Below are 25,606 nucleotides of genomic sequence, written 5' to 3' on the forward strand. Positions count from 1 at the left end.
TGTTTTTTTTAAAGATATAATAGGTAGACCTTTAGTCAAAATAAGAAAAAAAAGAGTGAAGACTTAAATAAGTAAAATCAGAAATAAAGTGGAAATGTTACAATTGATAAAAGTATCCTAAAAGACTAATATGAACAATTATATGTTAATGAATTAGATAACCTAGAAGAAATGGCTGAGTTACTGGATATATTCAACCTATCAAGACTGAATAATGAATAAAAAGAAAATCTAAACAAACTAGAAATAAGTAAGGATATTGAATTGGTAATTTTAAAAAAAAATCTACCATCAAAGAAAAGCCCAGGGCCTAAAAACTTCATGGTTTAATACCAAATATCTAGAGAAGAACCAGTCCTTCTTAAGCTCTTTCAAAAAAATTGAGAAAGTAGGGTGTGGTGGTGCACCCCTGTCACCCCAGCCACCTGGGAGGCTGAGACAGGAAGATTGCAAATTTGAGGCCAGTCTGGGCAACTTAGCAAGACCCTGTCTCAAAATAAAAATAAAAAAAAGACTGAAGGTTTAGCTTAGTTACAGAGTATTTGCTTAGCATGCATAAGGTCCTGGGTTCAATCCCCCGTACCACAAATAAAAACAACAACAAAAAGTCAAGGAAGAGAGAATACTTGCATCTCTTTCCAGAAGGACAACGTTGACCTGACACCAAAGTCAGACTAAGTCCTTACAAAAAAGAAAATTATAGACCAATAACCTTGATAAACATAGATGCAAAAATCCTTAACAAGATACTGGCCTCAACAACACATTAAAATGATCATTCACCATGATCAAGTGAGATTTATTCCTGGGATATAAAGTTGGTTCAACATACACAAATCAGTAATTGTGATGCACCACATTAACAAAATGAAAAACTAAAAGTATATGATCTTCACATCTCATTTTATGCAAAATCATGCAATTTCATAAAGAAAAAGCATTTGACAAAATTCAACATCCTTTCATGATAAGAACTGTCACCAAATGAGGTATAGAAGGAATGCACCTCAACATAAGAAAGGCCACATATGAGAAGTCCACAGCTAACTTTATGATCGAAAATTGAATTTAAAAATTAATAGACTGTATGTTTTAGGTAGATTTTAGGGATAAAAAATTGAGAAGACAATGCAGAGTTCCTCATTTCCCCATAGTTTTTCCACTTATTAACATCTTGTTGTACAATCGATGAACCATCAGTATGATAGTATTAACTAAATTCCACAGTTTACATTGGAATTCGGTATTTGTGTTGTACATCTCTATGGGTTTTAGCAAAGGCACAACATTATGAACCCCTCATTACCGTATCATACAGAAGAAATTTAGTGTCCTAAAAAGTGCCCTGTGCTTCACCTATTCATCTCTCCATTTCCCCCCCAGAACCATTGATTTATCTATCTTCCTTCCTTTCTTTTTTTTTTTTTTAACTGTATGTGGTTTCACATTTTCCAGAGTGTAATGTAGTTGGAATCATACAGTATGTAGGCTTTTCAGACTGGCTTTTTCATTTAGCAATATGCATCTAAGCTTCCTCATGCTCTTTTGTGGCTTTTGTTATCTCTTCTAAATCATCTATTTATGGATGTATGGCAATTTATTCATTTACCTATTGAAAGACATCTTAGTTGTGTCCAAATTTCGTCAATTATAAGTGAACATGTTATAAAATAAACATTTGTGAAAAAAAATTTTTTTATATGGAAATAAGTTTTAAAATCAGTTTGATAAATACCAAGGATCATGATTCCTGGATCATATAAGACGACTGTGTTTAATTTTGTCAGAAATTGCCAAACTGTCTTTCAAAGTGGCTGTGCCATTTTGTATTCCTGCCAGAAATGAATGAGAGCTCTTGCTGTTTCACATCCTCACCAGCCCTTGGTGCCATCAATGTTTTGGAGTTTGACCACTCTAATAAATTTGTAGTGGTATCTTATTGTTTTAATTTGTAGCTTCCTAAAGACATGTGATGTGGAGTGCATAGATATAAATCTGTATCTATATCTATATGTCATTTATGTATCTTTGGTGAGATGTCAGTTCAGACCTTCTGCCTATCTCTTCATTGGGCTGTTTTTTTTCTTCCTGTTGAATGTTAAAAGTTTTTATGTATATATTTTAGATACAAGTTCGTTATCAGATATATATTTTGCAAATATTTTATTCTGGTCTGTGGTTTATCTTTTTAATCTCTTAACAGTGTCTTTTGCACAGAGGACGTTTTAGTTTTAATGAAGTTCCACTTAGTATTTCTTCATGAATCATGTTTTTGGTGTTATCTCTAAAAAGTCCTTATCAAATCCGAGTTCACTTTTATTTTCTCCAATGTTATTTTTCAGGAGTTTTATAGTTTTGTATTTTACATTTAGTTCTATGAGCCATTTTCATTAATCCATGAATTTTTGTGAAATTACTAGGTCTGCCTGGGTTCTTCTCTCCTTCCTTCTTTCTCTCTTTCTTTCATATGGATTTTGGGTTGTATGGGCACTATTTGTGGAAGAACTTTCTCCATTGAATTGTCTTTGCTCCTTCATCAGAAATCAGTTGATTATATTGTGGAGTACTACTTCTGGGCTCTTTATTCAGTTTCACACTTGTGTGTCTATTCCTTCACTAATACCATCCTATCTTGATCACTGTAAGCTTTCTAGTAAGTGTTGAAATAGAGTCCTCTGAAGTTGTTCTTCATTATTATATTGGTTATTCAGAGTCTTTGGCTTTTCCATATAAATTTTACAATCAGTTTGTTGATATCTATGAAATAAGTATATTGGATTTTGATTGGAATTGAATTGAATCTACAAAGAGTAAACTGTATTTTATACATATCAGCAAATAAGGAAAATACATTTTATTATAGAATCTCATGTTATGGATTTTTAGGACTCAATGTTTTCTTATTTGTAGGATAACTACATAATCTTATCATTCAAACTTTGATACTTCTGAGAGCAAAAGGGGGTTCTCATTCTGATTGCATAGGGGCAACAGGAGCAAACTGAGATATAAAATTATACAACTGGTCGGGCCCTTCTTATTTATCCTACCCCATTTTGTTGGGTCTTTAAATACAAACTTAATTTACTACTGCAAAGCATACAGTGAGGACCTCTGTAAAAATGCAGCCTCACAATCCTCTGATAATTTCTTTTTTTATATAGAACCATTCAAAACTTTTTATAATCAAAAAACCCAAAAACCAAAACTTTTTATAACCATGATTATTGTGTTGTGGTCTATTTGACTCTTGAACTTGAGAAGAGTTTGTTTGATGAATGTAGCTGCACTATTGTTTGGGGAATATATATTAATGATCGTTAAGTCTTGTTGGTGTATGGTTCTCTTGGGCAGTATGTAGTGTCCTTGTTTATCCCTTTTGATTAACTTTGGCTTGAAGTCTATTTTATTTGATACAAGTATGGACACTCCTGCTTGCTTCCGGAGTCCATATGAGTGGTATGATTTTTCCCAACCTTTCACCTTCAGTCTGTGTATGTCTTTTCCTATCAGATGAGTCTCCTGTAGGCAGCATATTGTTGGATCTTTTTTTTAGTCCATTCTACTAGCCTATATCTTTTGATTGGTGCATTTAAGCCATTAACATTTAGGGTTACTATTGAGATATGGTTTGTACTTCCAGCCATATTTGATTATGTATGTTATTTAACATGATTTGTTTTTCCTCTATGATTAGTTTTTCCTTTATTGTACTACTTCCTGCTGTTGGTTTTCATTGTTATTTTTCATTTCTTCTTCCAGTAATGTTTTGCCATTTTCATTGTTATTTTTCATTTCTTCTTCTGGTAATGTTTTGCCAAGGATGTTTTGAAGAGCTGGTTTTCTAGCTGCAAATTCTTTTAACTTTTGTTTATCGTGGAAGATTTTTATTTCATCTTCAATCTCGAAGCTTAATTTCGCTGGATACATGATTCTTAGTTGGAACCCTTTTTCTTTCAGCATTTGAAATATGTTGTTCCAGGATCTTCTAGCTTTCAGAGTCTGTGTTGAAAGATCAGCCGTTATCCTGATTGGTTTACCCCTAAATGTAATCTGCTTTCTCTCTCTTGTGGCTTTTAAGATTCTCTCCTTATTCTGTATGTTGGGCATCTTCATTATTATGTGTCTTGGTGTGAATCTCTTATGATTTTGTACATTCAGTGTCCTGTAGGCTTCTAGTATTTGGATTTCTTTTTCATTCTTAAATCTGGGAAGTTTTCTAGTATTATTTCATTGAATAGATTGCTCATTCTTTTGGTTTGGACCTCTATACCCTCTTGTATCCCAATAACTCTTAAGTTTGGTTTCTTTATGTTATCCCACAATTCTTGGATGTTCTGCTCATGATTTCTTAACATTCTCGCTAGCTATGTTCTTTTCAAGTTGAAAAACTTTGTCTTCGTTGTCTGAAGTTCTATCTTCTAAGTGTTCTACTCTGCTGGTAATACTCTCATTTGAGTTTTTAATTTGGTTTATTGTTTCCTGCATTTCCAGGATTTCTGTTTTTTTTTTTTTTTTATATCCTCTCTCTCCCTATAGAGTTGATCTTTTGCTTCTTGGATTTGTTTATGTAATTCATTGTCAAAGTGATCTTTCATTGTCTGAATTTGCTGTATAATGTTTTCCTTGAGACTCCAGATCATCTGAAGCATGTATATCCTGAACTCTTTATCTGACATTCCATCAGCTACAGATATTACCTCATCTAAATGTTGAATTGACCTGTATTGTTTGTGGTCCTTTCTTTCCTTGTCTTTCCATACTGCTCATGTTTCTTTCTAGCTTTGTGAAACTGTTGTGTTAATGGTTTTCCCCTTATTTATTTATATTGTTCTTGTATAGCTCCAAAATCCCTCTTTTGTGGAGAAAGACAATGTTAACAGTTCCCAATATCAACAGTACATCATCTAAGCACAAGTTTTCATTATTAATACATTTATAGTTAGATTCTAAGTCTACAGATATTGGTTTTAATTATTATTTAAGAATATAGTCATTAGTTTCATAAAAGGCATACCATATCTGGTGGCATATAGAAAACTTAATTTCAGACGAAGGATGTTATACTTAGAGGGAAAGGAGTGAAGGTATGAGGTTAAACTGACTTAGCAACTTTGGAGAACTCTAACCAATAGACTGGTAATTTATGGAAGAATGTATAGACTCAATCTCCTATCTGTATTTAGATAGCTACCCTTTGTACAGATAGTAAAAGTTAGGAGATTGAAAATTGGATAGAGGGAATACAAATGAAAAAAAGAAAAAAAAAACAAGGAAGCAAAGAGAAATAAGAGAGAAGGAAAAAGAAAGTAAGATAGAAATAAAGAGAAAAAATGGGGGGAAGATGGGGTATATGCAATTCCTCTATATTATATTATTTTGGTGATTCGGTTGTTTATGCACAGTTCTTGGTTTCACATATGTTGAGGTTGTGAAAGAGAGAGAAGAAAAGAGAGAAAGAGAAAAAACAACAACAAAGTCTCTTAGAACTTTGTTTTCCTTGCTTCCAGTAGGAGGCATTGTCTATTCCTAGCTTGAGCCTCTGTTTTTAGGGTGGTGGGTATAGCCAGTGTGAAAGAACATGAGCTTCCACCTGTATCTTCCCTACTCTACTCTATGAAGTGGAAACCAGGTGCCTGTACAGTTGTTGTTTTGCGTTGATAGCTACAACCCCCAAAATCTTGTGAGAAATATTTTGAGTTATCACAGCTAAGGGTGGGGGAGTTGGAAACCAGGTACCTGGATCAGCCGCATAACCGTGCTGGTAGCCACACCCCCCTTTGATGGGTTTTAAGAGTTGATGGGCTTCCTCCGGACTGCATGTGGGGCAGTGCCGGGCTTCCTCCTCTGGTCTGGCTTGGCTCTGGGCTTCCTCCTCCAGTCTGGGCTCCTCTGATAATTTCTTTAGGCTTAATTACCAAATGCGTAATTGTTTGGTCAAAATGGGTGAATAATTTTTAAAAGAGAAAGTTAGCAAAATAAAATCACACTTGGATTTTAGAACTAATTAGTTTAAATGTATGTAAAATAGGTCAATGAAGAAAATGATGTTTTTTTATTTTTGATCTTTTCAATACCTCTTATCTTCAACTCTAACATATACACATATGTATACACACACATACACACACATAAAATATCTATTGAACTTCTAAGAATACAATGGCATTTTCTTGCTGTTCTTTAAAGAACTAGTTGATATTTTTGTCTCTCTTATTTTAAGACTACATTGAACTTGGTTACATCACAAGAAAAGCAGGGAGACTGATGCATTAAAAAACATATCACAAAGATAGGAAAAAATTCGGATCAGAGCTGAAGTTGAGAATAAAAAAATATACAGGATCAATGAAACAAAGAGTTGGTTCTTTGGAAAGATAAGCAAGATTGATAAACCCTTTGACAAACTAACCAAAATAAAAGGAAGACCCAAATCAACAAAATTAAAGATGAAAATGAAGATATTACCTCAGACACTTCTGAAATCAAGAGGATCATTAAAAAATATTTTAAAAACGAATACTCCAAAAAATTGGGAAAGCTAGAAGACATTAACAAATTTCTATGTACTTTATGACTTGCCTAAATTGAATCAGGAAGATATGGAAAACCTAAACAGATCAATATTTGAGAAGAGATTGAAATAGTAACTAAAAGCCTTACAAAAAAGAAAAACCCAGGGTCAGATGGATTCTCAGCTTGAGTTCTACCAGATTTTTAAAGAAGAACTAATACCAATATTCTTCAAATTATTCCATGAAATAGAAATTGAAGGAACTCTACAAAATATATTCTGTGAAGCCAGTATAACCCTACTACCAAAACCAGACAAAAACACATCAAAGAAAGAAAACTACAGCTTGATATCATAGATGCAAAAATCCTTAACAAAATATTAGAGAACTACATTAAAAAACACATTAAGAAGACAGTGGACCATGATCGAGTGGGTTTCATTAGAGATGCAAAGTTGGTTCAACATACACAAATCAATAAATGTAATTCACCACATAAACAGAGTTGTGGACAAAAACACATAATCATTTCTATAGATGCAGAAAAAGCCTTTGACAAAATCCAGCACCCATTCATATTAAAAACACTGAAGAAATTATGGATAAAAGGAACTTATCTCAACTTTACAAAAGCTGTCTATGACAAACCCTAATCCAATATCATGCTGAATGGGGAAAAACTGAAAGTATTTTCTCTATAATCAGGAATAAGACAAGAATATCACTCTCACTGGTCCTATTCACTGTAGTTCTTGAAACTCTAGCCAGAGCTATCAGGCAAGGGAAGGAAATAGGAAAGGCGTACAAATAGGGGGGGAAAAGATGTCAGATAATCTCTGTTTGTTGATGACACAATTTTATATTTAGAACCCTAAAAATTATGCCATAAGACTTCTAGACCTGATAAATAAAGTCAGAAAAGTGGCAGGATATAAAGATCAACATTCATAAATCAGTCTTTCCTGTATTACAATAATGGATCTGCTGAGAAAGAAATCAGGGAAACTATCCTGTTCACAACAACCTCAAAAAAAACAAAACAAAAACCTTGGGAATAAATCTAACAAAAGTAGTAAAAGAGCTCTACAGTGAAAACTATAGAACACTGAATAAAGAAATCAAAGAAATATTTAGAAGCTGGAAAGACCTCCCATGTTCTTGGATAAGCAGTATTTATATTATCAAAATGGTCTTATTACCAATTATTATACAGAGTCAATGCAATCCCCATCAAAATACAAATGGCATTCTTCAAAGAAATAGAAAAAAAACAATCCTAAAATTTATTTGGAAGAATAAAAGACCCAGAGGATGAATAGAAATGTTGTAGGCATCACAACACCTGATCTCAAATTACACTATAGAGCTATAATAACAAAAATAGCTTGGTACTGGCATCAAAGAAATAGAAGACACAGAGACAAATCTGCATAGTTAGTAACCTTTGACAAAGGTGCCCCAAAGAAGGGATACATTTCTCTTTCTTCTTCATGGTGGGCATTAAACATAGGGCCTCACATATGCTAAAAAAAAAAAAAAATGCTCTACCACTGAGTTATATCCTAGCCCAGCATATGCCTGCCACTTCTGCATTAAGACTAGAGAAACTCGCCCTTCTGACCTTCAGACTACTGTGGGAGGGCAGGCCACCCACACCAGCCTGCTCAGCCTGCTCAAACTGAGGATCACACTAGGCCTCCGTCCATCCCACCACCAGAAGACACCCACCTGAGCCCAGCTTCTGTCACGGGACCACCCCTTTCCACCAGTAGACTATCTTGGGAGTTCAGGCCTGGACCAGATCTCCCTCACTGACTTGCACAGGACCCAGGTCCAGGATCCACACTGAAAGAAAGAAATATACATAGACAACATGAAAAAACAAGGGAGGAAAGTGCCCCCAAACAAACCAGGATACTACAATAAAACAACCCATGGAAGCGAAGTTGATAAAATGTCAGAGAAGGAGTTTAGAAGGTTCATGATTAAAATGAATTAAAGAATGACCTAAATGAGCAAATACAGGCAAAAATTGATTATACTCGAACAAGGAGATAAGAGAGAAAATATAGGTAGCAAAAGATTACTTCGAGAGAGATAGAGACTCTAAAAAAAAAACAGTCTGAAATCCTTGAAATGAAGGATACAATAAACCAAATAAAAATCTCAATAGAAAGCATAACCAACAGACTAGATCACTTGGAAGAAAGAACATTGGATAATGAAGACAAAGTATACAATCTGGAAAATAAAGTTGATCACACAGTGAAGATAGTAAGAAACCATGAAGAGAACATCAAAGAATTATGGAACAGCATCAAAAGACCAAATCTAAGAGTTATTGGGATAGAGGAAGTGACAGAGTCTCAAACCAAAGGAATGCACAATCTCTTCAATGAGATAATATCTGAAAATTTCCCAAGTATGAAAAATGAATTGGAAAATCAAATACAAGAGACTTACAGGACACCAAATGTATAAAATTACAACAGATCTACAACAAGGCATATTATAATGAAAGTGCCTAGCATACAGAATAAGGATAGAATCTTAAATGGTGCAAGAGAGAGGAATCAGATCTCATTTAGGGGAGACCAGTTCATATCTCAGCAGATTTTTCAACCCAGATCCTCAAAGCCATGGAACAACATCTACCAAGCTCTGAAAGAAAATGGATGCCAACCAAGAATCTTATATCCAGCACAACTAAGCTTTAGATTTGATGATGAAATAAAAACCTTTCACAATAAACAAAAGCTAAACGAACTTACAACTAGAAAGCCTGCACTACAGAACAACCTCAGCAAAGTATTCCATGAAGAGGAAGAGGAAATGAAAAACAAGGATGAAAATCAGCAGAGGGAAGTATTACACTAAAGGAAAACCTATCCAGAAGAGAAACCAAGTCACAAAAATAAACAAAATGACTGTGAATACAAATCATGTCTCAATATTAACTCTGAATGTTAATGGTCCAAACTCACCAATCAAAAGACATAGACTAGCAGATTGGATCAAAGAAAAAGACCCAACAATATGTTGCTTCCAAGAGACTCATCTCATAGGAAAAGACATCCACAGACTGAAGATAAAGGGTTGGAAAAGATTATATCACTCACATGGACTGAGAAAGCAAGCAGGGGTTTCCACCCTCATATCAAATAAAGTAGACTTCAAGCTAATGTTAATCAAAAGGGATAAAGAAGGACCCTACATACTGCTCAAAGGAACCATTCACCAATAAGACTTGACAATTATAAATATATTTGCCCCAAACAATGGAGCATCTATGTTCATTAAACAAACTCTTCTCAAGTTCAAGAATCAAATAGACCACAACACAATAATTTGGGGTGACTTTAACACAACTCTTTTATCACTAGATAGGTCTTCCAAACAAAAGCTGAACAAAGAAACGTTTATAGAACTCAATAATACAATCAATAACTTAGACTTAACTGACATATATAAAATATTTCATCCTTCATCAAGCGAGTACACTTTCTTCTCAGCAGCACACAGGTCAGTCTCTAAAATAGAACACATACTATGCCACAAAGCAACTCTTAGCAAATATAAAAAAGCAGAGATACTACCCTGCATTCTATCAGATCATAATGGAATGAAATTATAAATCAATGATAAAATAAGAAATAAAAGCTACTCTAACACCTGAAGATAAATAATATGCTATTGAATGAACAAAATGGGTTGCAGAAGACATCAAGGAGAAGATTGAAAATTTTTTAGAGGTGAATGAGAACACAGGTACAACATATTGAAATCTCTGGGACACTATGAAGGCAGTTTAAAGAGGAAAGTTTATTGCATGAAGTTCATTCCTTAAAAGAAAAAAAAATCAACAAATAAATGACTTAACATTACATCTCAAAGCCCTAGAAAAAGAAGAATAAACAACACAGAAGGGGTAAGATAGGAAATAATTAAAATCAGACCTGAAAATCTATGAAATTGAAACAAAAGAAACAATTGAAAAAATTGACAGAACAAACAGTTGGTTCTTTGAAAAAATAAATAAAATTGACAAGCCCTTAGCCATGCTAATGAAGAGAAGGGGAAAACTCAAATCACTAACATACCTGATGAAAAAGGCAATATCACAACAGACACTCTAGAAATACCAAAGATAATTAGAAATTGTTTTGAAAATTTGTACTCTAATAAAAGAAAATATCAAAGGCATTAACAAATTTCTTAAGTCATATGATTTGCCCAAATTAAATCAGGATGATATAAACAATTTAAACAGATAAATATCAAACAATAAAATAGAAGACACCATCAGAAGGCTACCAACCAAGAAAATCCCAGGAATGGATGGACACACAGCTGAGTTCTACAAGACCTTTAAAGAAAAACTAATTCCAGTACTCTTCAATTTATTTCAGGAAACAGGAAAAGAGGCAGCACTTCCAAACTCATTCTATGAGGCCAATATCATTCTGATTTCAAAACCAGGCAAAGACACATCAAATAAAGAAAACTTCAGACCAATATCTCTAATGAACATAGATGCAAAAATTCTCAATAAAATTATGGCAAATTGAATACAAAGCATATCAAAAAGATCATGCACCATGATCAAATGGGATTCATCCCAGGGATGCAAGGGTAGTTCATCATATGACAATCAATAAATGTAATTAATCATGTAATTGTTGCATATGTAATCCATATGCAACAAAATGAAATTAAACCCCTATCTCTCACCATGCACAAAACTCAACTCAAAATAAATCAAGGATCTAGGAATAAAACCAGAAACCCTGAGCCTAATAGAAGAAAAAGTAGACCCTAATCTCCATCATGTGGGATTAGGCCCCAACTTCCTTAATAAAATTCCTATGACAAGAATTAAAATCAAGAATTAATAAATGGGATGAACTCACATCAATAGACTTAAAGATAAGAATCATATGATCATCTCAATAGACTCAGAAAAAGCATTTGACAAAATATAGCACCACTTCATGTTCAAAACACTAGAAAAATTAGGGATAACAGGAACATATCCCAACATCATAAAGACTATCTATACTAAACCCCAGGCCAACATCATTCTAAATGGAGAAAAATTGAAGGCATTCCCTCTAAAAACTGGAACAAGACAGGGATGCCCTCTTTCACCATTTCTGTTTAACATAGTTCTTGAAACACTGGCCAGAACAATTAGACAGATGAAAGAAATTAAAGAGATACACATAGGAAAGTAGCACTATTTGCTGATAACATGATTCCATACCTAGAAGACCCAAAATATTCCACCATAAAACTTCTAGAACTAGTAAATGAATTCAGCAAAGGAGCATACTACAAAATCAACACTCATAAATCAAAGGCATTTGTGTATATCAGTGACAAATCCGCAGAAAGGGAAACTAGGAAAACTATCCCATTTTCAATAGCCTCCAAAAAAAAAAATACTTGGGAATTAACTTAACAAAAGAGGTGAAAGATCTCTACAATGAAAATTATTAAATCTTAAAGAAAGAAATCAAAGAAGACCTTAGAAGATGGAAAGATCTTGCTCTTTGATAGGCAGAATTATCAAAATGACTATATTGTTCGATCCTCAGCACCACATAAGAATAAATAAATATATTGTGTCCATTTTTTACAACTTATATATATATATATATATATATATATATATATATATAAAGTAAATAAATAAAAATAAAGTAAAAAAAATGGCCATACCACCATAAGCACTGTACAGATTCAATCAAAATCCCAATGGCATTCCTCGTAGAAATAGAAAAGGCAGTCATGAAATTCATCTGGAAAAAATAAGAGACTCAGAATAGCTAAAGCAATCCCTAGCAGGAAGAGGGAAGCAGGTGGCATCACTACACCAGACTTTAAACTACACTACAGAGACAACATGGTATTGGCACCCAAACAGACTGGTAGACCAATGGTACAGATTAGAGGACACAGAGACTAACCCACAAAATTACAATTATCTTTCTTTTTATTTCTTACTTATATGACAATAGTGGAATGCATCACAATCATAATTATCCATTCACAACACCATTTTTTGTAACTATGTATATAAAGTATGTTCATGCCAAATTATGCCATTACACATGAGCTCTTTTATTATTATTATTTTTTACAAGTTGCCAAAAACATGCATTGGAGAAAAGATAGCCTTTTCAACAAATGGTGCTGGGAAAACTGGAAATCCACATGCAACAAAATGAAATTAAGTCCCTATCTCTCACCATGCACAAAACTCAACTCAAAATGGATCAAGGACCTAGGAATTAAACCAGAAATCCTGAGTCAAATAGAAGAAAAAGTAGGCCCTAATCTCCATCATGTGGGATTAGGCCCCAACTTCCTTAATAAGACTCCTGTGGCACAAGAATTAAAATCAAGAATTAATAAATGGGATGAACTCAAAACTAAAAAGTTTCTACTCAGCAAAAGAAACAATCTGTGAGGTGAACAGAGAGCCTACTTCTTGGGAGCAAATTTTTACCCCCCACACATCAGATAGAGCACTAATCTCTAGGGTATAGAAAGAACTCAAAAAGCTAACCACCAAAAAAAAAAAAACAAATAACCCAATCAATAAGTGGGCCAAGGACCTAAACATACACTTCTCAGAAGAGGATAGACAATCAATCAACAAATATATGGAAAAATGCTCATCATCTCTAACAATTAGAGAATGCAAATCAAAACTACTCTAAGATTTCACCTCACTCCAGTCAGAATGGCAGCAATTACGAATATAAACCACAATAAGTATTGATGAGGATGTGGGGGAAAAGGTACACTAATACACTGCTGGTAGGACTGAAAACTGGTGCAGCCAATATGGAAAGTAGTAAGGAGATTTCTTGGAAAATTGAGAATGGAACCACTACTTGACCCAACTATCCCTCTCCTCAGTCTATACTCAAAGCACTTAAAAACAGCATACTACAGGGACACAGCCACATCAATGTTTATATCAGCACAATTCACAATAGCTAAATTGTGGGACCTACCTAGATGCCCTTCAGTAGATGAATGGATAAAAAAATGTGGCATTTATACACAATGGAATATTACTCAGCAATGAAAGAGAATAATATTATGACATTTGCAGGTAAATGAATGGAGTTGGAGGAGATAATGCTAAGTAAAGTTAACCAATCCCCCAAAAACAAATGTCAAATGTTTTCTCTGATATAAGGAAGCTGATTCATAGTGGAGTAGGGAGGGGGAGCATAGGAGGAATAGACAGATGAACTCTAGATAGAGGAGATGAGTGGGAGGGGAAGAAAGGGGACATGGGGTTAGAAATGATGATGGAATGCAATAGTTATCATTATCCAAAATACATGTATGATGACATGAATTGGTATGGATATACTTTGTATACAACCAGAGATATGAAAAATTATGCTGTATATGTATAATATGAATTGTAATGCATTCTGCTATTATATATAAATTTTAAAAAATCAATTTAAAAAACTAATTCTCCTAAAAAAAAGGCTAGAGAAACTCTTCTTCTCCTGACATCAATTAATAAAACCAGAGATGAAGTCTTAGGACCGGTGAAACTACAGATGGGAAAAAACCCAGAGCCCCAAATTATGACATGGTATGGAGGTGTCAGCCAATTTTCATGTAATGAGGAATAATTTTCTATTATATTTTAACCTTACATATATTTGGGGACATGTTTATTACAATAGCTTAATTTATTCTAACTAATAAAGAAACTTGCTAGAATAATAAAAATCTGACATAAAAATTCATAATTCCTTGTAGCAGGATCCCTCACCAACTGGTTTGATATTGACCTTGTTTAATGCCTCTGATTTCTAGAAAATCCCATTCATATGCTCTGTTTAGAACTCTTTGTTGCCCTGGAAAACTTCTCTTTCTACAGAACTGTTTCAAACACCATCTCCCTTATGAATTCTTCTCTGAGTTTTCTACCCTCCCCCTTTTTAAACACAGTTAATAATTCCCTTCTTTGTGCCATTGTACCAAGGAGTTCTATTTTTGCATTTTTATATAGTCTACTTGCTTGCATCTGTGTCTCCAGCAGATGTAAACAGAGAACTGAATTCCATGAATACAGGGATGACCCAGTGTTAATTTTGTACCACTTGGCTCTAGATAATGTTTGCTCATAGTAGGAATATAATAAAGCCTGTAGTGTGAAGGAATGCATGAACAAATGAGTGAATGGCTTCCATATTGCTAAATATTTATTGATTTCATAAAAAATAAAAGGTAAAGAGGATAATTCTATAGTACTGATTTGGAACTTTAAATACTCATGATCCCCACGGTTCCCATCTTGCAGAGGCAATGATTTCTGACTCAGAACAAAGGCAACCCCAACTGGCAGGATTTTCAGCTGGGTATTACAATGTGCCCAAGGGAGTTGTTTGTAAGCTTAAATATGTAATGACTCATTGAATGAAAAACCCTGGGATAGAAGGGACTTGGCAGCATTGGTAACTGGGGATGCTTCAGGTTCCTTTATGGCAGGCTCAACCATTGGTTGGAATAGATATTCACCTGTGCTTGGGAAAAATGTAATTACTGGGTTTTCTTGAACTGAGATTGAGCCTCAGGAAAGCAGAGAATGAAAGGTGGGCTGTTGAAGCTGGAAGGAGCCTTAGCGATCAGCGGGTCCACCCCTCTTGTAAGAGAATGAAGGTTTGGCCAAATATGATCTCCCTTTTCTCCAGGGACTTCTCCCTACCCTCACTGTGGTTATAGAGGGTTCTGTTAAGATACTCCATGACAGTAATCCTGACCATAGTTTATTGGTACAAGGTGACCCAATTAGAGTCTCTGGAAATTTTGGAGTTGAAGCATCTAACTTTCTCTTGGTGACTGGGCTTGATGAAATAAATATTAGAAATCATCCAGAGCTGTATTTTTTACCTTATGGGATAGACAGAAGAAAAAAATTCATAATAGAGACAAATAATGCAGATAGACAAAAAGGTACATATCCAAGAGATGGAGCAGGAGCTGCCCTGGGTCTGAGTTATGTCCCTGAATCCAACAGTTCTACAGGTCTGAGATAGTTACGATTTGGATCTGGAATGTCCCCTCAAAACCTCAAGTGAGGCAATGGAGCAATGTTCAAAGTTGAAATGATTGGATCACGAGGGCTATAACTTCATAAGTAGATTAACTCACTTGATAGATTAATATTTTGAATAGAGGACTAGGTAGTAATTATAGATTGGTGGGCCATTGGTGGAGGAAATAAGTCACTGGGGCATGACTTTGGGGACTCTTTCTGTCCCTGGTCCCTTCCTGTCTCTCCTTCTCTCTCTGCTTCCTGGCTGCCATGAGTTGAACAGCTTTTCTCCACCATGTTCTTCACCGGCAATATTTCGGCAATGAAATTGGCTGATTGTGAACTGAGGCCTCTGGAACCATGAGCCAAAATAAATCTGTCCTCTTCTAAGTGGTTCTTGTCAGGTCTTTTGGCCACAGTGAGCAGAATAACACAGCTTTGTTCCTCCCAGAGCTCTAAGTTGCTGCCCTCGTTCCCTGAAACAACTTAGGACCATTGTGATAGGGTCCCTTTTGTGTTTAAGCCAGTTCCAGTTGGGTTTCTGTCATATGCAGTCAAAACTGTATTAACAAGTAGGCTCCAGGTTGTAAAGATGAGAGAAATGATGCTGAAGAAGAAAGATGTATTTCAACATCGGATGTCGGATGTATGTCGTCTCCTGAGAACAAACAGTATCTTCTAGATTATGAAAGTATATTGAATAGGGTGCCTGTTATTCTTCAGAGACTTTGTGATAAAAATTTCATTCAGAGAAATTCTATTATTTTTGTCTTTGTGGGAATTCAGGGGCTGGGAATTGTGGACAAATTGGGCTGACAAAGAGGCTTCAGCTGTTTTTCTTCCTCCGGCTCTCCATTTGTTGCCTCCCAGGCCCTAGTTCTGATGGAGTGGCTGGACCTCTGGCATTGCATACACCCCTTGTGGGGCCACCAAGAAGTGAAAACCCGATTACCACAACACCTCTTTTACCTCCCAGAACTGCAAGGCCAAGGCCAAACACTGATTATAATTCTCTCCAGAATCAATTAAAAGAAAGCAATTTCTATTGTTTATACATCCAAAATGGAAAATTGGGAAATTTCTGAGGTAGAGCCAAATGAATTTTCACATAAGCTTTGGAGTTTTATTCACAGTGCGAGGAGACTTCTTATCAGCTAAAGGAAAATAGGCACAGCTCCTCTTAAAGTAAAATGAAATTTAGGGACACAGGATTAGAGCTGTTCCAAGCTGCCAAAAATGCTATGTTTATAGAGCCCAAATCCTTTAGCCATTCTTCCAAATCCAAGAGCTATGTTTTGCTTCTGATATCTGTGTTGGACTTATTATCGTATCCTCTCTGGTTCCTGCCATGTTCAGTGACTGTACGTTGGAAGAGGCCTTGATGTTTAAAAATTTCTCAAGCCATCTCTTGCTTTAAGTTAGGAATCCTAGGAATCAAATGCCAGAATGCCATATAACAAATGCAAAGTCATTGTAGTCTTCCTTGATATCGTTGCAGATGGGTAAGGTGAGGTTCATTCAAAACCAAGCCAACTAACCTCAGTGGCTTAGGTAAGGAATGATAAGAAAATGTGGAGATGTCAGAGCCTATGCAGGAACCTTTTCTGTGCCCTGTGCAACATGCCCTATTATGGTTTGGATCTGGAATGTTCTGCAGAGATCTCTTTTGTTACGTAACGTAGCAAAGTTCAGAGGTGAAGTGATTGAATCATAAGGGCTGTAACCTCCTCAGTGGATATTTGATTTGATGGACTAATCATTGGAATGCAGTACTGATGGTAATGGTAGGTAATGACTAAGACTGTGCTGCAGGGACCCCAGAGTGGGACATTGCAATGGAAATGTGTGGCCTTCAGGACTATATCTGTTCATTGCCCCTTCCTGTCTTTTTCTCTGCTTCTGGCTGCCATGAGCTGAGTGGCCTTCCTCTGCATGCCCTTCCACCACGATTTCTGCAAAGGAGCCAGCTGATCATGACTGAAAGCTCTGCAACTGTGAGCCCCAATTAAATCTCCCTTCCTCTAAAGTCGTTCTTGTCATAGTGTATTTTGGTCATAGTGATGAAAAGCTGACTAACACAATGCCTGTGGTTCACCTCTGGTTTTAACCATGGTAGCTATCTCCTAAGCATGTTTTAGTGTCCTAATTCCAGGACCTGTCCCAAAGTTCTGCTTGCCTTGTTAGGATTCTCAGGAGCCATGGAAGTTCATTTGGCCACAGGAGCCCCAAGTAGGCTGGAAGCAATGCTTCTAGGAGGGATGACTCTCAAACAATGGCTGATAGTTAAAAGATGAATTTCCCAACTTCTTGTCTTTTTTTTTTTTTTATTGGTTGTTCAAAACATTACAGAGCTCAAGACATATCATCTTTCATACATTCGACTCAATTGGGTTTTGAACTCCCCAAATACATAATACAGACTCACTTCTGTTACATACTCACATTTTTACATAATGGCATATTAGTGACTGTTGTATTCTGCTACCTTTCCTATCCCCTACTATCCCCCCTCCCCTCCCCTCCCCTCCCAACATCCCTCTCTACCTCCTCTGCTGTTGTTCAATTCTCTCCCCTTTTTTTCCCCCCACCCCCTTGCCCCTCATAACCTCTTATTATTTTGTGTATCACTGAAGGTCTCCTACCATTTCCATATGTTTTCCCTTCTCTCTTCCTTTCTCTCCCCCCATTCGTCTTTGTTTACTGTTAGTCTTTTCCTCATGCTCTTCCTTCCTGTTCTATTCTTAGTGGCTCTCTTTATATCAAAGAAGACATTTGACATTTGTTTTTTAGGGCTTGGCTAGCTTCACTTAGCATAATCTGCTCTAATGCCATCCATTTCCCTGCAAATTCTATGATTTTGTCGTTTCTTAGTGCTGCATAATACTCCATTGTGTATAGCTGCCACAATTTTTTTATCCACTCATCTATTGAAGGGCATCTAGGTTGGTTCCACAGTCTAGCTATTGTGAATTGTGCTGCTATAATCATTGATGTGGCCGTATCCGTATAGTGTGCTCTTTTAAGGTCCTCAGGGAATAGTCCAAGAAGGGCAATAGCTGGGTCAAATGGTGGATCCATTCCCAGCTTTCCCAGGAATCTCCATACTGCTTTCCAAATTGGCCTCACCATTTTGCAGTCCCACCAGCAGTGAACAAGTGTGCCCTTTTCCCCACATCCTCGCCAACACTTATTGTTGTTTGACTTCATAATGGCTGCCAATCTTACAGGAGTGAAATGGTATCTTAGGGTGGTTTTGATTTGCATTTCTCTGATTGCTAGAGATGTTGAGCATTTTCTCATGTGCTTGTGGATTGATTGTATGTCCTCCTCTGAGAAGTGTCTGTTCAGGTCCTTGGCCCATTTGTTGATTGGATTATTTGTTATCTTATTGTTTAATTTTTTGAATTCTTTGTACATTCTGGATATTAGGGCTCTGTCTGAGGTGTGAGGGGTAAAAATTTGTTCCCAGGATGTAGGCTCTCTATTTACCTCTTTTACTGTTTCTCTTGCTGAGAAAAAACTTTTTAGTTTAAGTAGGTCCCATTTGTTTATTCTTGTCATTAACTCTTGGGCTACGGGCGTTCTATTAAGGAATTTGGAGCCCGACCCCACAATATGTAGATCGTAGCCAACTTTTCCTTCTATCAGACGCAGTGTCTCTGTTTTTATATCTAGCTCCTTGATCCATTTTGAGTTAACTTTTGTGGCTGGCGAGAGAAAGGGATTCAATTTCATTTTGTTGCATATGGATTTCCAATTTTCCCAGCACCATTTGTTGAAGATGCTATCCTTCCTCCATTGCATGTTTTTAGCCCCTTTATCAAATATAAGATAGTTGTAACTTTGTGGATTAGTCTCTGTGTCCTCTATTCTGTACCATTGGTCCACCTGCCTGTTTTGGTACCAGTACCATGCTGTTTTTGTTACTATTGCTTTGTAGTACAGTTTGAGCTCTGGTATCGCTATACCTCCAGATTCACACTTCCTGCTTAGAATTGCTTTTGCTATTCTGGGTCTTTTGTTTTTCCATATGAATTTCATGATTGCTTTATCTATTTCTACAAGAAATGTCTTTGGGATTCTGATTGGCATCGCATTAAACCTGTAGAGAACTTTGGGTAATATCGCCATTTTGATGATGTTAGTTCTGCCTATCCATGAACAGGGTACATTTTTCCATCTTCTGAGATCTTCTTCTATCTCTCTCTTTAAGGTTCTGTAGTTTTCATTGTATAAATCTTTCACCTCTTTTGTTAGGTTGATTCCCAAGTATCTTATTTTCTTTGAGGATATTGTGAATGGAGTGGTTTTCCTTATTTCCATTTCAGAGGTTTTGTTGCTGATATACAGGAATGCCTTTGATTTGTGCGAGTTGATTTTATATCCTGCCACTTTGCTGAATTCATTTATTAACTCTGGCAGCTTCTTTGTAGATCCTTTTGGGTCTGTTAAGTAAATTATCATGTCATCTGCAAATAGCGATAATTTAATTTCTTCTTTTCCTATTTTTATGCCTTTAATTTCTTTTGTCTGTCTAATTGCTCTGGCTAGTACTTCGAGAACTAAATTGAATAGAAGTGGTGATAGAGGACATCCCTGTCTTGTTCCAGATTTTAGAGGGAATGCCTTCAGTTTTTCTCCGTTTAGGATGATGCTAGCCTGAGGTTTAGCATATATAGCTTTTACAATGTTGAGGTAAGTTCCTGATATCCCTAGTTTTTCTAATGTTTTGAACATAAAGGGATGTTGTATTTTGTCAAATGCTTTTTCTGCATCTATCGAGATGATCATATGGTTCTTGTCTTTAAGCCTATTGATGTGGTGAATAGCATGTATTGATTTCCGTATATTGAACCAGCCTTGCATCCCAGGGATGAATCCTACTTGATCATGGTGCACAAGTTTTCTGATATGTTTTTGTATTCGATTCGCCAGAATTTTATTGAGAATTTTTGCATCCAAGTTCATTAGAGATATTGGTCTGTAGTTTTCTTTCTTTGAAGTGTCTTTGTCTGGTTTTGGGATCAGGGTGATGTTGGCCTCATAGAATGAATTTGGAAGAGCTCCTTCTTTTTCTATTTCTTGAAATAGTTTGAAAAGTATTGGTATTAGTTCTTCTTTGAAGGTTTTGTAGAACTCCGCTGTATACCCATCAGGTCCAGGGCTTTTCTTGGTTGGTAGACTTTGGATGGCTTCTTCTATTTCTTCCTTTGTTATTGGTCTGTTTAAATTGTGTGTGTCTTCCAACTTCTTGTCTTTTGAAGAGACAACAGTGAATGCCATTCCACATGATTTGCCAGGAGAACTGAGCCTTTGTTGCCCACATCAGTAACATACAGATTTGGCTTCTGTAGAAGTGGGTTCCACATACGCTGATTCAACCAACTGTGGACAGAGAATATTTAGAATATTTGGGGAAAAAGATGCCTCTATACTGAACACATATATACTTTTTTGTTATCATTATTTTCCAAACAGTGCAGCATAACAACTGTACTTAATATTTATACTGTGTTAGGTATTTTTGAGAGTTCCTGAACTTCTTCATGCTGAGAATAAAAACTATCCTCTGGCCTATGCAACTAGCCAAGAAAGCTAAGACTGACTTATTCTCTGGCTAAGCACAGCGTAGCTAAATTTACATATATCTATCACCTAGTTTGTTTCTATAAATGATAGCTGCTTCTGTAGGACCAGTGGAGAAGCAGTCTAGCTGCTTCTCCCAAGTTTGTTCAAATTGCATTAAATTCATTTTCTCTTTTTACATTGTTTGCCTCTTTTTTTATGTGGGTAGGAATCTGATTCTGGCCAGTTGGGACACAGGCAGTTTTCTGGCTTGGCTGCGAGTATATAATAAGAGATGATCTGAAATGTATTATAGGTTATATGGAAATACTGTGCCGTATATAAGGGACTTGAGCCTCTGAATTTTGGTGTCAGCAGTAGATCCTGGAACCAATCCCTTGTGGATAATGAAGGATGACAGTTATTTTACCCGATTTTTCTCTTTATAGAATTCTTCTCATTCTTTTCCTGGTACTACCTCCAAGATAAACTACTAGCACCCAAGTCCTTAACCAGAGCTGTTTTTGTGGGCTCCAAACTGAGAGTATTAATCTAGCTCCTTGTTTTGTTTTCACTATCTTATTATTCATTTTAGACTCAGTTCCTGCTTTTTGGTAAAATCTGGTTGCCCCAAAGATAAGTTCTTTATAATATGCAAATGTTTATTATTCTTTGAACTTGGAGTCACTAGGTGAACTGTTTTCATAGTCACAAAACTTTCAAAATTTCTTTGACTAAGACTGTGTTGCAGGGACCCCAGAGTGGGACATTGCAATGGAAATATAATAAAACCTTCTGCCTCATATGCTTATCTGGAGTGTCCCTGCAACATAGACATCAACAGTCCCACTTTACAGATGATGTTAAACCTTTCCCAAAGAGTGGTAGAATAGGAATTCAATCCAGATAAGCAAAGATTCAAAGGCTATGTACTTTATATGGGTCTAGAATTTTTGTGTTTCCCCCATTCTTCCACAAAATTTCCCTGTTTTTTTGTTTGGTTTTCAGTCAATTAGAATACCTTGGCCACTTGCCATACTAATTGTGCACTATGGAAAAGGACATACCCAGTCTTTTTTTGAGAGCTGTTTGATGTAGATGTTAGCTAACACTGATTCTCAGGAACCTAAAACAGAGTTATGGACTTCTATTAGAGTGGGGGTTGTGGAAATCAGGTAGCAAATGGAATTCTGGCTGAAGTCCATCACACAGTGTGTTCTGAGTCCTTACACCAATATTATAGTTATTTTCCCAGTTCTCATGTGCATAATCAGAATAACATCCTCAGCAGCTGGCAGAATACTCACATTGATTCCCTGTTATGAGGATTAAGAGGTATTATGGAAGGATGGGCCAAGTGAAAGCTGCTAAAACTGTTCTTTCTCTGTCCTGAACAAGGTAGTAAATCAGAAGGACACATCCCAGGAAGAAGTGCATCACTCACTTTCAAAGACATTAAGAGTGAAATGTGGTGGTCCTTATTATAGTCTCATCCAATTATTGTATGAGCATTTGCAAAGATCAGATGAATTTTAGCAGATGATATTGAACCACCATAAACTTAACCAAATGGTAGCTCTAATCATAGTTTCGAGCTGAATGTGGTATCTTACTGGAACAGATAAATAGCTTCTGGAACCTGATATGTACCTATGGCACTTGATACTGAGTTCTTTTCAATCCCCACCTGAAAGGGACATCAGAACAGTTTTACCTTTACATAGCAAGGACGACAATATACATCTCTCCTGTGATATGCTAACTTTCCTATTCTAAGTCACAAAGGAACTTTTTTTTCTTCTCTCTCTCTCTCTCTCTCTCTCTCTCTCTCTCTCTCTCTCTCTCTCTCTCTCTTTGAGGGGGGTATATACTGGGAATTGAACTCAGGGGCACTCAACCACTGAGCCACATCTCCAGCCCTATTTTGTATTTTATTTAGAGACAGGCTTTCACTGAGTTTTTTAGTGCCTTGCCATTTCTGGGGCTGGCTTTGAACTCACAATCCTCCTGTCTCAGCTTTTCGAGCCAATGGGATTACAGGTGTGCACCACTGTGCTGGCCATCCCCAGCCTTTTAAAAAAAATATTTTATTCAGAGACAGCATCTTGCTGAGTTGCTTATGGCCCTACTAAGTTGCTGGGGCTGGCTTTGAACTCACATCCTCTGGCCTCAGCCTCCTGAGCACTAGGATTATAGGCATGTGCCACCAAGCCCATCTAAGTTACAGGAACTTCTATTGTTGAAAGTACTCTTAATGCTTTAATATGAAGCACATATTCCCAACAATCCTTACAAAGATTTAGGGGATAGCACCATCAATGAAGTTTTCAGAGGTTCACTGATTGTTATGATTTAGATATGAAGTGTCCCCCAAAAGCCCATGTGTGAGAAAATACAAGAAAGTTTAGAGGTGAAATTATTGGGTTATGAGAGTTTTAACCTAATTTGTGCATTAATCATCTGATAGGGATTAACTAGGTAGTACTCTGGGCAGATAGGGTGTGGCCAGAGGAGGTGAGTCATTGGGGGCATGCTTTGGGGATATATATTTTTTTCTTGGTGAATGGATCACTCTATCTGCTTCTGGGTGCCTTGTCTGGAACCACTTTCCTCCATCCCAATATTCTGCCATGATGTTCTCCCTCCCCGTGGGACACGAAAAATGGAGCCAGACATCTATGTACTAAAACTTCTGAAACCATGAGCCCCCAAATAAACTTTCCCTCCTCTAATTGTTCTTGTCAGGTTTTTATGTCACAGAAGTGAAAAAAAACTGACTAAAACAATGATCTGGAGATGCAGAGAGATCCCCTTTAAGGTGAACATGCAGATATCCCATTTCAGGTGAACCTTAAATTGCTGCATCTCATACCTCTTCTCTTGGGAGAGAGGTATGAAATTTGGGAGTCTTCATGGCTTTTGGAGGAAGCATAAATTCCACTTGAGAATACTGATTTGGATAATTTATTATATGACCCTAAAGACTTCTAGCAAGAGTGGACTTTGGAGGAGACCCAGTTTTTTCAGGTTATATAATCATCAGACCCGATGATGTTAGAGGTATCTGTGGTAGAGCAGGATGTTGTCTAAAATTTCAAGAAAGCTCTAAGAGTAGAGTTTCAGCAGATATCCTAGGGGCTTTGGGGCAGTGATATGCCATCTGCAGCTAGGAAATACTTGCCACCTAAGCAGCATCACCTGTATGTCTCTAGTCATCAGGAGAAACAGATCACCTGACCATGGATATCAAGTGCTTATGAAACTGGAATTGCCCAGAATGAACTGGTGTTGCAAGGAGGGTGGGTAGACACAGCACCATTCTAATTTATGTTGCAAAGAAGGTCTACTGGGATTGGGCCTGAGTAGATCCAGAGAGCACAAACTTTAAAAATAGGTGGCCCAGTGATGTGTCTTGGATGTGTACACCGGAATACACATGTTAGAAACTTAATCCCCTAAGTTATATTTAATGTACTGGGAGATATGACCTTTGGGGGGTAATTAAGATTAGAAGAGGAAATGAGAGTGGGGTCCATAATGACATGAGTGGCCTTATAGGAAGAGAAAAAGGCCTAAGCTCAATGTTTAATCTGTCTTGCAATTTTAGAGTTTTTCTTTTTTTTTTTTTAAAGAGAGAGTGAGAGAGGAGAGAGAGAGAGAGAGAGAGAGAGAGAGAGAGAATTTTTAATATTTATTTTTTAGTTCTCGGCGGACACAACATCTTTGTTGGTATGTGGTGCTGAGGATCGAACCCGGGCCGCACGCATGCCAGGAGAGCGCGCTACCGCTTGAGCCACATCCCCAGCCCCCTGTCTTGCAATTTTGATTCTCTCTGCTGTGTTATGATGCAGCAAGAAGGTGCTTGATCTAACTCTTGAATTTCTCAGACTCCGTAACCAAGAGCTAAATAAAGCTCTATTTTTTATAAGTTACTCAGGCTCAGGTATTTTGACGATGGACTAAGACATCTTGACCCCCCAAGAGGACTGCTACTGCAACTCTGATACCTCAGTTTCACATCACGGTGAGGCAGAGGTAGGGGAACTCTCCATTATGGGGGAGGGAAATTCATGGGATTGATTCATACGGTGGAAAGAAAGCTTGACAAGTTGGTGCTAGCCAAATTGGACAGCTGCTGCAACATGACCCACCTTTAGGGCTGTCCCTGAAGGATGGCAATGAAGGGAGGACTTCCCAGTGTGGAGACCCAAAAGCAGTGCTTGTTCACTTCATGGAAAAATTATCCACTTTAAGGAGAAATGATCTGAAGTAAAAATATGCACAGATCCATTGATAGTGGTGGTCTGGTTGATGAGAGGTCCTGAAGGAATAATATTGGAAAAATAAAGAGAAAGCAGTTTGGGAAGGAGTATGTCCACTGACCTATGGGAGATGGTACTTTGTGTCTTATCCTAGTGCCCCACCCACCTACTCCCTAGAGGTGGGGCTC

Source organism: Ictidomys tridecemlineatus, chromosome 5 (genome assembly GCF_052094955.1).
Source record: "Ictidomys tridecemlineatus isolate mIctTri1 chromosome 5, mIctTri1.hap1, whole genome shotgun sequence".
NCBI classification, from domain to species: Eukaryota; Metazoa; Chordata; class Mammalia; order Rodentia; family Sciuridae; genus Ictidomys; species Ictidomys tridecemlineatus.